Source organism: Aethina tumida, chromosome 2, assembly GCF_024364675.1.
Source record: "Aethina tumida isolate Nest 87 chromosome 2, icAetTumi1.1, whole genome shotgun sequence".
Classification (NCBI taxonomy): domain Eukaryota; kingdom Metazoa; phylum Arthropoda; class Insecta; order Coleoptera; family Nitidulidae; genus Aethina; species Aethina tumida.
Window position 1 is genome coordinate 29,038,931 of NC_065436.1, and position 10,456 is coordinate 29,049,386.

Genomic DNA, 10,456 nt, shown 5'->3' on the forward strand with positions numbered 1-10,456 from the left:
GGTAACGACCGCGACGAGGTATTTGCATCCAGGGTACAGATGTTTAGAGGATTAAAAAAAGTTCACCCTTCAGAAGGCACTTTAAGATATAAGTTGAGCAAATCCAAAAGGATAATCCTGCTAGTTTTGTATACTATAGTTTTTTGATGGATTCGATTAATTTCCAGGTCGGTGCTTAAAAGAGGGACGGATGTAATTTTAGAAAGTAATCACATTTTATAATTTTCATTTGTGCATTTCCATTGAATTCCCCGCTCTGCTTCCAATTTTGCAAAACCATACAACCAGCAATTAAATTACACTTTTTCCATTGTCCTGCGTGGTCCTACCTCGATCGTCTGCAGCAAACTCAATTTAGTTTTATAAACGTTCTATATGCGTGGCAGGATCATTTGCAGTGTGTGCTCCCTTGACAGGTAATGCAGCGGGTAGCAATGAATTTTAAATGGATCATTCTGCTCCTAACAGTCGCAGATGGCGCTAGTTGCCGTTATATTACCCGCCATTAATTACGGCTGTTTTGATTGAAGATGCAAGATGATGTCCCCCCACGTATCATCCCCGCCATCTGATTAATTAATACACGAGTGGAGGCGCAAGGGTGAACCTCGAGGACTTCACGTGCTTCGCATTAATCCATTGTTGACTACAAACATCTTTGCTTTATCCAAGTTTTTTTGCGATTTTTGACTGTGAAAAAACATAAGGGGGTTGGAGTAGTACTTATTGCGTCTGCTTCGGTTCATTAACAATGAACTGACTAATGGTGGTGTGGGGCTATTTCGAAAATTGGATTTTTCTAATGAATGAACATTTATTTACGCCCCGGCTGAGCGATACCGATCTTGCTTATTCCCCGGTTCATCAATCGTTTTTTACGTCCGCACCCCCAGACTTCAAGTCGGTGTCGATGGAACGAGGCCGTTTAAATGTTCGTGGGGACACGATTTCCGGCCCCCCTTTTAAGTTTATGGCTCAAAACCGTTTAATTGATTTACATTCGTAAGAAATTCAATATGCGGCGTACCTTTTTTGAGAAATGATCTCGTGTCAAATAAACCCGATTATTCTGATACGATACGTTACATAGTTACAGTGAAACCTGTCCGGATGAGAATGCGATCAGTCAATCCATCGGCACGTCAGAAGCACCACGTGAACACGTCTCCCCAGAAGATAACTCAATTTATCACCTGAATTCGTGGAACAAACCCATCTGCATATAACATTTTGCTTATTATTTTACGTCCACCTTTCCATTTTTCCTTTTAACAGACTCCAGTAAGCGTTCAAGTCCCCCGACAAGCAATAAAGAAGCAATAAAAGAAATATAATCGTTCCTGTATTGCTCAATCCATCGCGTTTCTTAGTGGGAAAAGCTATAGTGGATAGAAATCCTGCGACAATAAAAATCATTTCTATAGAGCTCGCCCGTGGACCAGAACATCTGGATTAGTGTTAGTTCGATGGGGCTGCCAGCAATAATCGACGCCCTTTAGGTTATCCCCGTTGCCGAACAAACGTCCGAGACGTAATGAATAAACGGACAAGGAAATTAATTATTTTTATTGGTTCTTGGTACAGGTCACTCCATAAAATTTGACAATACTGTTTTCATAATTGTGTTGTTTATATTTAAAAATGGCAAATTGCCTTTTCTCTTAGTACGAGTTTTTGCAATATTTGCATAGCCATTATTAGTTTTTACTAAACATTACAATATACTAAATAAATATTTGTAAACTCATTAAAATTTACATATGAATGATTATTTTAAAATTGAGTTGAGTAATAAATCATATAAGTGTCTAAATGTTGTTAAACATGCTATACATTTAAAATTACAGACTATTTCTATTTTATCCAGCTCAAAAATATCTGAAATAACACTAAGTGAAATGGATGTGATGGTCAACTTCCTTCAATTTAACAACTCCTTTAATCAATTATTGTATCCATACGTTAGTGAGCAAGAATAATATATCAGCCACAATTAGAAATTCTACTTAGTGTCATCCAATCTTGAGCCTCTTCTTTTCCTTCTATTTATTGGAGATTTACCTTTGTAATAATTTATTTTTTGAAGACGGGATTACTGAAACTATATGTTTTTCAAGAGGCAACAATAAATACCATAAAAATTGGTGTGTGGTTTGCAATGTCAAGAAGATTGTCCTGTTTTTTAATGATGTGGTAAATGGTGGACGAGAGAGAAACGGGACACAAGTTTTTGTTGATCAACTCCACCTTCATGAATTACAACAGGGTTTTTTTTCTTTAACAGGACAATGTTCCTGTCCATACTGTAAGAACACAAGAACATTTTCTGAAATAACACTATGATGTCAAAGTGTATGGTGGAGTAGTTTGGCCACCACAATCGATTACGCTCCATCGAAGATGCAATAACAAAGGCTGTAATAATAAATGGTGACTCACATTTTTGAACAGTTATACAGTAAAATTGAAACAGTGTCTTAAATCAGTAACTGAGTGTTGTGGCCCATTAACCATTAATCAGTTATTTACCATATCAAGAGTGAATAAAGTAAAGATTTTGGCATTATTATTACGTATGAAATATGAAATGAAATATACATTCAGAAAACATAAACTTAACCTTAAACTTTTACATAACTTGGTGGATTGTAACAGTTTATTATAATAGAACAGTTAATTTTTAGTTCCTTGCCAGAATAGTAGACATAACCATAATGCCAACAGAAACAGGTCAACCAACGCATTAAACTCACTACTTAAAACAATGGTACAACTTTTAATAAAATCTGTTCTTTCTGTGATATTAATAATTCCCTTGATTTGTTTGTTAAAGTAAATACTTCTTTACAATTTATTTAAATTGGTTTTATAATTTTTGTTTATTTTTAGTTACTAGTTTTTGTGATTTATTGTTACTTATATTTTGTATCTTGTTTAATTAATAGAAGACAATCGATCATAAAAAATATTTAAAAATACGACCATTATTGTGAACAATACGAAGTTATTAATTTTGAACCCTGATAGAGGATGAATGAGTTCGACAAAATGCATCAAGCCAAACAACAGCAACAACCCTAGAAGCTAGCAATTAAAACGTTCGTTCTCCTGATGTTGCGCAAGGAAATGTGTCGATCGTGTGAGCGTTCGGATCCGGGGACGAATTTATCAAGGGACATAGTTGCATTCACATAATGGTCGGCCATCAATAAGCCCAGTTGTATCGTTTTACTAGCACCACCGCGCTACAAACTGGAACATGTGCTCCCCGTATCTCCCGGAGTAAATACATGTTTTCGCTTTTAGCTCCTAACAAACGACCATCTTGTATCTCTCTTGGGAGGCCCTCTGCCTAATCGTGAATTATATCCCAGCTAAAAGACCTTTAACTCTTTTGCCCTTGACAATAAAGTAAACAAACCGCGTTCCGTTTCTCTCATTTGTACACGTTTTTTTACTACACACGTTACCTCGGGGACCGCGGGAACGAGTGTTATACATTAGCCTCATAAGGATTAATTACTGGACTGGAGTTTGTTGGGATAACTTACATAAATTCCGTTTAGGCGCCAAGGAATTTTGCCAGCCTGTCAAAAGAATTAATACGGATTTATCGTGGGTTAACGTGACTCACCCCCTAATATATAAATTAAAATACCTTTATAAATTATAATCAAGTAATTTTGCGAGACAATATTTCACGCTAAGCCCCAGATCCAAAAACTGACAGCGGACAATTCTATCAATTAAAGGAGCCCAACAATATTTATAGAGGCATAATGTGCCCGAAGGATAAATCTTGCAACCAGACAGAATGTGACAGAATTGAAACGATCTGTCACGTACGAATGTGAGGCCGATCCGACACTTTCGGCTGCAAACGGGAATATGAACTATTAATGAACGCACCGTACTGTTAATGCGGAGGAATGGTCGATGGAGGCGCGCAAAAGGTTACACCATGACATGAATATGAATTCCGAAACCGCAGCGATGTACAACTCCGACACCGACGCGTCCGTTTATTGTAGACCGGGGCGAACGGGGTGGACAGGTGATGGATTGATTATGTAGTTCGATGGAATTACTATGGAATTTACACGGGCAACCGCCAATTTTGTAGAGAGCCACGTTATGTTCCAGGCTGCATTGTTTTACTTGTTAATTATTCGCTACTGTTGAAATATCCACAAGCACAATGGGATTTCGATCGAGATCAATGGGGAATGTCTCTTCGTGATTAGTTTATTTTCTGTGCGAATTTAAGCGGAAAAATAATAAGAAAAATAAAAAAAGGTTTTTTAATCAGTTATGTTTTCGTTCGTGTTAGGTTCGGCATCCAGGAAACGTATTTAGATTCGAATCGATGATGCAACTAAGACCCGTAACCCAGAAAAATAGTGGATGAGAGGCGAAATCCTTTTGCGGAGATGACGAACAGAATTGACGGCGGAGCAAAGAACGTGAGCATCTCGGGCTGCGGTTGGAAGTGTCTATAGCGTCTATAGATACGGATCCTCATTACCGGTTACCCGAGGCGTTCAAAACGTGCTTTATTATTCCGGCACATCAGTGATTCAGCAGAAACCACGGATGTGCGCCAGCTTTCCAATGGACAAGCATTTTTCGCGTGAACTAAAGATTCTTTCCCTACAGCCATGGGCGTAGCGGTGTTTGCGAAAGTCAATTTATGCCACGAAAAAATGACACAAAATTAATTCGAGATTTGTTTCGTTGATAACTTTCTATCGATTTATTTAAATTATTAGACAGAAAAAATAAGTTTACATAATAATTAAAATATTAATTCATTAATTTTTCTTAAATAGGGTTTGTGGATTTTTTAAAATTTAAGTCATTTTGATATTTTTTAAATAAAATAATTCAATTTAATATGTTAAATATATAACAAATAGTTCGAATTTAAAAATTAAAATAACTAAAAAGTACATTATTAATTGTTTAGTTATTTTTATATATTTTTTTCTTTTAAATTAAACTTGTTAATTTTTTTATTTTAATTTGTGTAAACAGTGTATATTATTAATGATTACTAATAACTTATTAGATTAGATTGTTAGTTATTTAGATATTCTCTTGAAAACTTTTTGCCTATTTGTTTTAAATATTAAATAATTAACAGTTTAAATAATAATTAAAATATTATAAATTTATTAATTTCTTTTAAATTTATTTATTTTTTTTTAATTTGATTTATTTCTTTTAAATATAATTTTCTTTCAACCGATTTATTTTAATTTTTAGATACAGAAAAGGTTAAGTAATATTTAAAGTATAAATTTATTATTTTTTTTAAATAGTCTTGTTAATTTTATTTTTTTAATTTAAATTTATATTTTTTTAATAAAATTATATATTTTGATAACATTCAACCGATTTATTTGAATTTTTAGATGCAAACAAGGTTAAATAATAATTAAAATATTAATTTAAATTAGTCTTGTTAATTTTACTTTTTTAACTTAATTTGATATTTTTAAATAAAATTATTAATTATTTTGATAATTTTCTATCAATTTATTTAATTAGATCCAAATAACAAATAAAAATATAAATTTATTTATTAGTCTTGTTTATTTTATTTTTTATTTAATTTGTTATTTTTTCAATAAAATTATTAATTATTTCAACCGACTTATTTAAATTATTAGGTACATACAAATAGTTACAGACAATAATTAAAATATATATTTAATTTATTCATTTCTTTTAAAATAATCTTTTAAAATAATCTACATTTTTTAATTTAAATAATTATTTTTAACAGTTTTTTTTATTTCAATCTGTAAGTTACTTAACAAAATGTTTATACTAATTTAACTATTAATTATATTAATTATTTAATTATTTTATTAATAAGTTTTAGCTGATTTATTTAATTATTCAATATAAACAATTTTAAATAATAATTAATTTTCTTTTAATTTATTAATTTATTTTAATTTGTTTAAATTTATTACATCTAATTTATGAAAAAAAAAAAAAACAAAAAAATACAAACTACATAACCAATTTGCCTTATTTAACTATTTTTTTGATAACTTTCAATCGATTTATTTGAATTATTTAATACAAACAAATTTTTATAACAATAAAAATATCAAATTATTCATTCTTTTTTAAATAAAATTGATAGTTTTAATTAATTTTAAAGTGTAATTAATCATTAAGTACAATTTATTATTTTATAGGATATTTGTATTAAAAATAATTTTTAAATTTTTTTGTTATATTCGTGTTGTTTAAATTATGATTTATAATTATTTATATACAAGGTCCCGTAGTGTAGCGGTTATCACGTCTGCTTCACACGCAGAAGGTCCCCGGTTCGAACCCGGGCGGAACCATAACTTTTTTTAATCGTCACTTTCAAACAATAAATAAATTATAATTTACTTTTATGTGTTTTCTAAAACAACTTTGTAAAGAAATATTTTTTACATATAAATCATACTAAGTGAAAGAAGTAAGTTACCAGAAGTTTCTATCACATCATTATCTGCTTCTTCACTAATTGAACTGGCAGTTTTCAAAAGCCATTCCGGTCATTAGCGAATAAAAACGCTGATCAACTTACAAGGGAAGAACGTCCAGCGGCCATGTAAACGAGTCGAAACGGAGGGTGGTGCACAAAAAGGTGCATGGGGTGGAATAAACTTAAGTATTGCATATAAACCGGGAGCCATTGTTGATATTTTTGATTGGAAATGGCCCGGAGCTGGTTCACAAAAAGACCCTTCCTTCGCTAATCAACGTATGCCACTGGGGTTGTAACTGCCATTAACTTTTGCCCATATTGATACAAACAGGTTTCATAGCGAAATTAAATTGCAAATGTAAATCACCGTTGAATTCATCACGTCGATTTGGGAATTAAATATAACCGGGCAAAGATTTAAAAGAATAACTTGCTGGTAAATATGGATTAATTAAATTAATAACTGAAACGAAATTAATATGCGCTTATTACTTATTTTTGCAGTTTGTTTGATTTAAATTATATTGCGCATTAATTAAATTTTATAATGGGTAAACATGACGAATGTAGTTTTATTGTGTATCAGAAGTGTTATTTAAACTAATTTGCATTCGCACGTAATTAAATTACAATTAAAACTATTTAATAAATGCCGAACGCCAGCAATTTGATTAATTTTTTTATCAAATAAACGCCGCAATAAAATGAATGAAACGCGAAATATTTTCCGTGTTTTAATCAAATCTTGCCTGTAATATCGAAACAATTTTAAAAATGCCGTGCTAAACGAGTCGGTTTTTACGCGCTATAAAGGTTATAAAAATTCCATGAAACTCCAAACATCGATTTGATTGCGTGCAATTATTACAGAATATCGCTGTAAAAATTTTATTTTGCAAATGCCTCTCACAGAACAAAATAAAAAAAAAAAACAAAATAAAATGAAATAAAAAATGCGTTCCCGGTATGGGAACGTTTTTATTCAGTCCCGGCCGTTGTACTGGAGCGAGTTCTTTTCACAATTCTCCACAATCACAACAATGTTAACAAATACCTCTCGACCCGCTGCATATACATGCAACCCATTTCAGTCCGTTTGTAATCATTTTAAAGCGATTTACCCGACGTAGATTTCATAAAAAGCTACTCATGTTAGCATCACGATCGACGAACAACGATTTTCCGTTAAGTGATTGGAATCAGTAATCCGAGTAATTGAAATTGATTTATTTTTATTTCGCCATTGTGCCGGGGCGTATGTTTTGTATGGTGGCGGGATTAAACGTTAATTAGGCCCGTTTTTTATCTACCAAATGAATTCATAAATAATTACGAAACGTGAAACCACGTTCGCATTATACAAAATTCTCAAGAAAATGGTCTCATAAATTAAGGCAAGAATTCGTATACATATTTCATGGTCGTAAGTGGCAGGTTGAGTCCGGACATGTCTCGGAGGTCAGAAAAAAGGTTTATTGCATAGACGCACTCGTAAACTCGTCGCGGACGAGAAATCTGACGTGAACGACACACGTGGATCTAAAACTATGTCGACGACCATCTTTTACTCTATTTAATGACGGTCCGTCTACTTGGCATGATTTTCTGCTACAATTTTAATTCAGTTTAACTACTTGAGTATTGAGACTTAATAAAACCAGTGTGCGATCAAAATGTTAAGCTCTTTGATGATCAATGCTGTATTTGTTATCAACCGCTGTTAAAGATCTTGATTTGCTTCTAATTTTATATTTATAAATACATCTGAATCGGTTTGTCTTTCTTTTTATAATAATTTTGTACTTTTGCAGGTGATATACATGAAACATTTTAAGGTCTAAATATTGCTGACATCCCTAAAGCTTAAGATGCTTCCAAAAAATGGTGTACAGGGTGACTAACAAATATGAAACAATACATTCATTTGAAAATACATTAAGAAAACGCCTTGACAAAAAAAACTCTTTTTATAGACAAATTGGAGGAATCAGTAAATGAAATCCTTTCTTGTCTTCTAGGTAAATAAAAAATGAACTAATTAAGTCATACAATTTCAATGTGTCTAGTAGAAAAACCAAACGTCAATTGAATAAACAACAACTAGTAAGTTTGTATGTATCAAAAAACAATATTCGTACAAGTTTGCACAAAAATATATTAATTATAGTCCAGAATTTTGATAAAAGGTACTTTCGAGTGATAAGTCCAAGGTCAATAGAATAGAATCAGATGGTAAACAATACGTTCAAATAAAAGTTGGGACCCTAAATACTACACAAAAACATTGAAGCACGGTGGAAGAAACGTTTGTTGTTCCTTTTTTTGGCATGGTATATAGTACCATTACAGAAAACCAAGAATAATTTATCAGTTACATCCATTTTTATGCATGGCAAAGTTATTCAAAATTGGTTAAAAGATAATCATATTGACTTTTTCTATTGGATCTAAATCCAATTGAAAACATGGAATGATATGAAGTTTGTTCTTAAAACATAAAAAACAATCAAATTAAACACACTAAAATCGTTGTTAAAAAACTGGATAAACTAAGTAAAGCATTTGTTATTTTGAGATCCATTTTTACTCATATTTCATACATAAAGATCAAAGAAAGTGTTTTTACATGATCTGAGGTTAAAAAATAGCTAAAAAATGAAAAATTCCCAACACTTTTGTCACCTGTAGCGTAGAATTCATTTAAGCAGGTTATTGACAATTCTCTGACCATTTGATGAAGAATTATGAAGCAATGAGTATGAGCTTCTTTTTTTAATATATCTTTTGTTTTTCTACTTCATTGTCATAGATTTTAATAATTCTAATTTTTTCTGATAGATGGGCACGTGTCATTGTCATCCTCTCTTTATACTTTTTTTTCTGTCAGTTGTGCAACGTGAGTGACAAACATGAGGAACACCAACAAAAGAAAGTAAAGGAGAAAAAGTATTATGGTTTTTGGGATACATCCATTATGGGAGATTTTCTCATAAGAAAAACATATTACGGAGGCAAATTGTTTATAATACAATTTTATTATACCAAATGTAGATTTAATTTCAATTTTTCAATAAAAGGGAAAAAACGTAAATATTATCAAAAAGCTTAATTTGTACCTCAATAAAATCCATAACTTCATAATTTGTTGTTCGATTTTCATTTTAAGTGGATTATTTTATATGGATTTTTTGGCCGAACTGACTATTAAGTTATAATATATCTGAATTACTGGACCAATTACAAAACTATATAAATAACAATTGTAGAATGTTCATTTATCTTTAATTTTAATGCTTGATTAGTCAAATCAGTCAATTAAATCTCGAATGATACTTAGAAAATATGGGTGAAAGTCCTCAAATTAAATTTTTTTTTTTCAAAAATACTTTCACAAAAAAAATTAAGTGTGTTTAGTAAGTCAAATTTTATAGAAAAATCTTAATGGAATATGAAAGATAAAATGACTATGAACTGGTATTATTTTAAATCAAATATAATTTATTTTATTACATTAGTTAGCATTAAATAGAAATGTGTACTATTTCTTTGGCCACAAATGAATTATATAAGAATATGATTATAAAAATATAATAATAGTGATTGAGATTCACAGTACAAGTGAGTTCTACTCAGTCGATTAAAACTCATGCAGTTATTTACCTGTAAAACTATATAGTCCGTGTTGCACCCCCGGGAGCGAAAACAAAAAGAAAAAAATAAAACAAAACACTAGACACTCAACGACCGTTGACCTCCATAAATTTTAAAGGGGCAGGTAGTGTGGAAAGAACAAAAAAAAGGGAACTAAGAATCGACATTTGCATGTTAGATTAGGGCGGCGGTGAAAAAAATCACTTTTAACACGTCAACCGAAGGAAAAAATCGGCATCGGAACGAAAACGTGCTCGGATGGAGTGGGTGATAACATCCGAGAGGACTGGCGGTCATGTTTATTAA

General features: G+C 31.5%; 1 non-coding gene across 1 annotated transcript; it reads left to right on the plus strand.

The window, feature by feature from the left end:
• Positions 1–6,295: 6,295 nt before the first annotated feature.
• Positions 6,296–6,368, plus strand: Trnav-cac (transfer RNA valine (anticodon CAC)). Its single transcript has one exon. It is a non-coding gene; the product is annotated as a tRNA-Val (tRNA).
• Positions 6,369–10,456: the final 4,088 nt, after the last annotated feature.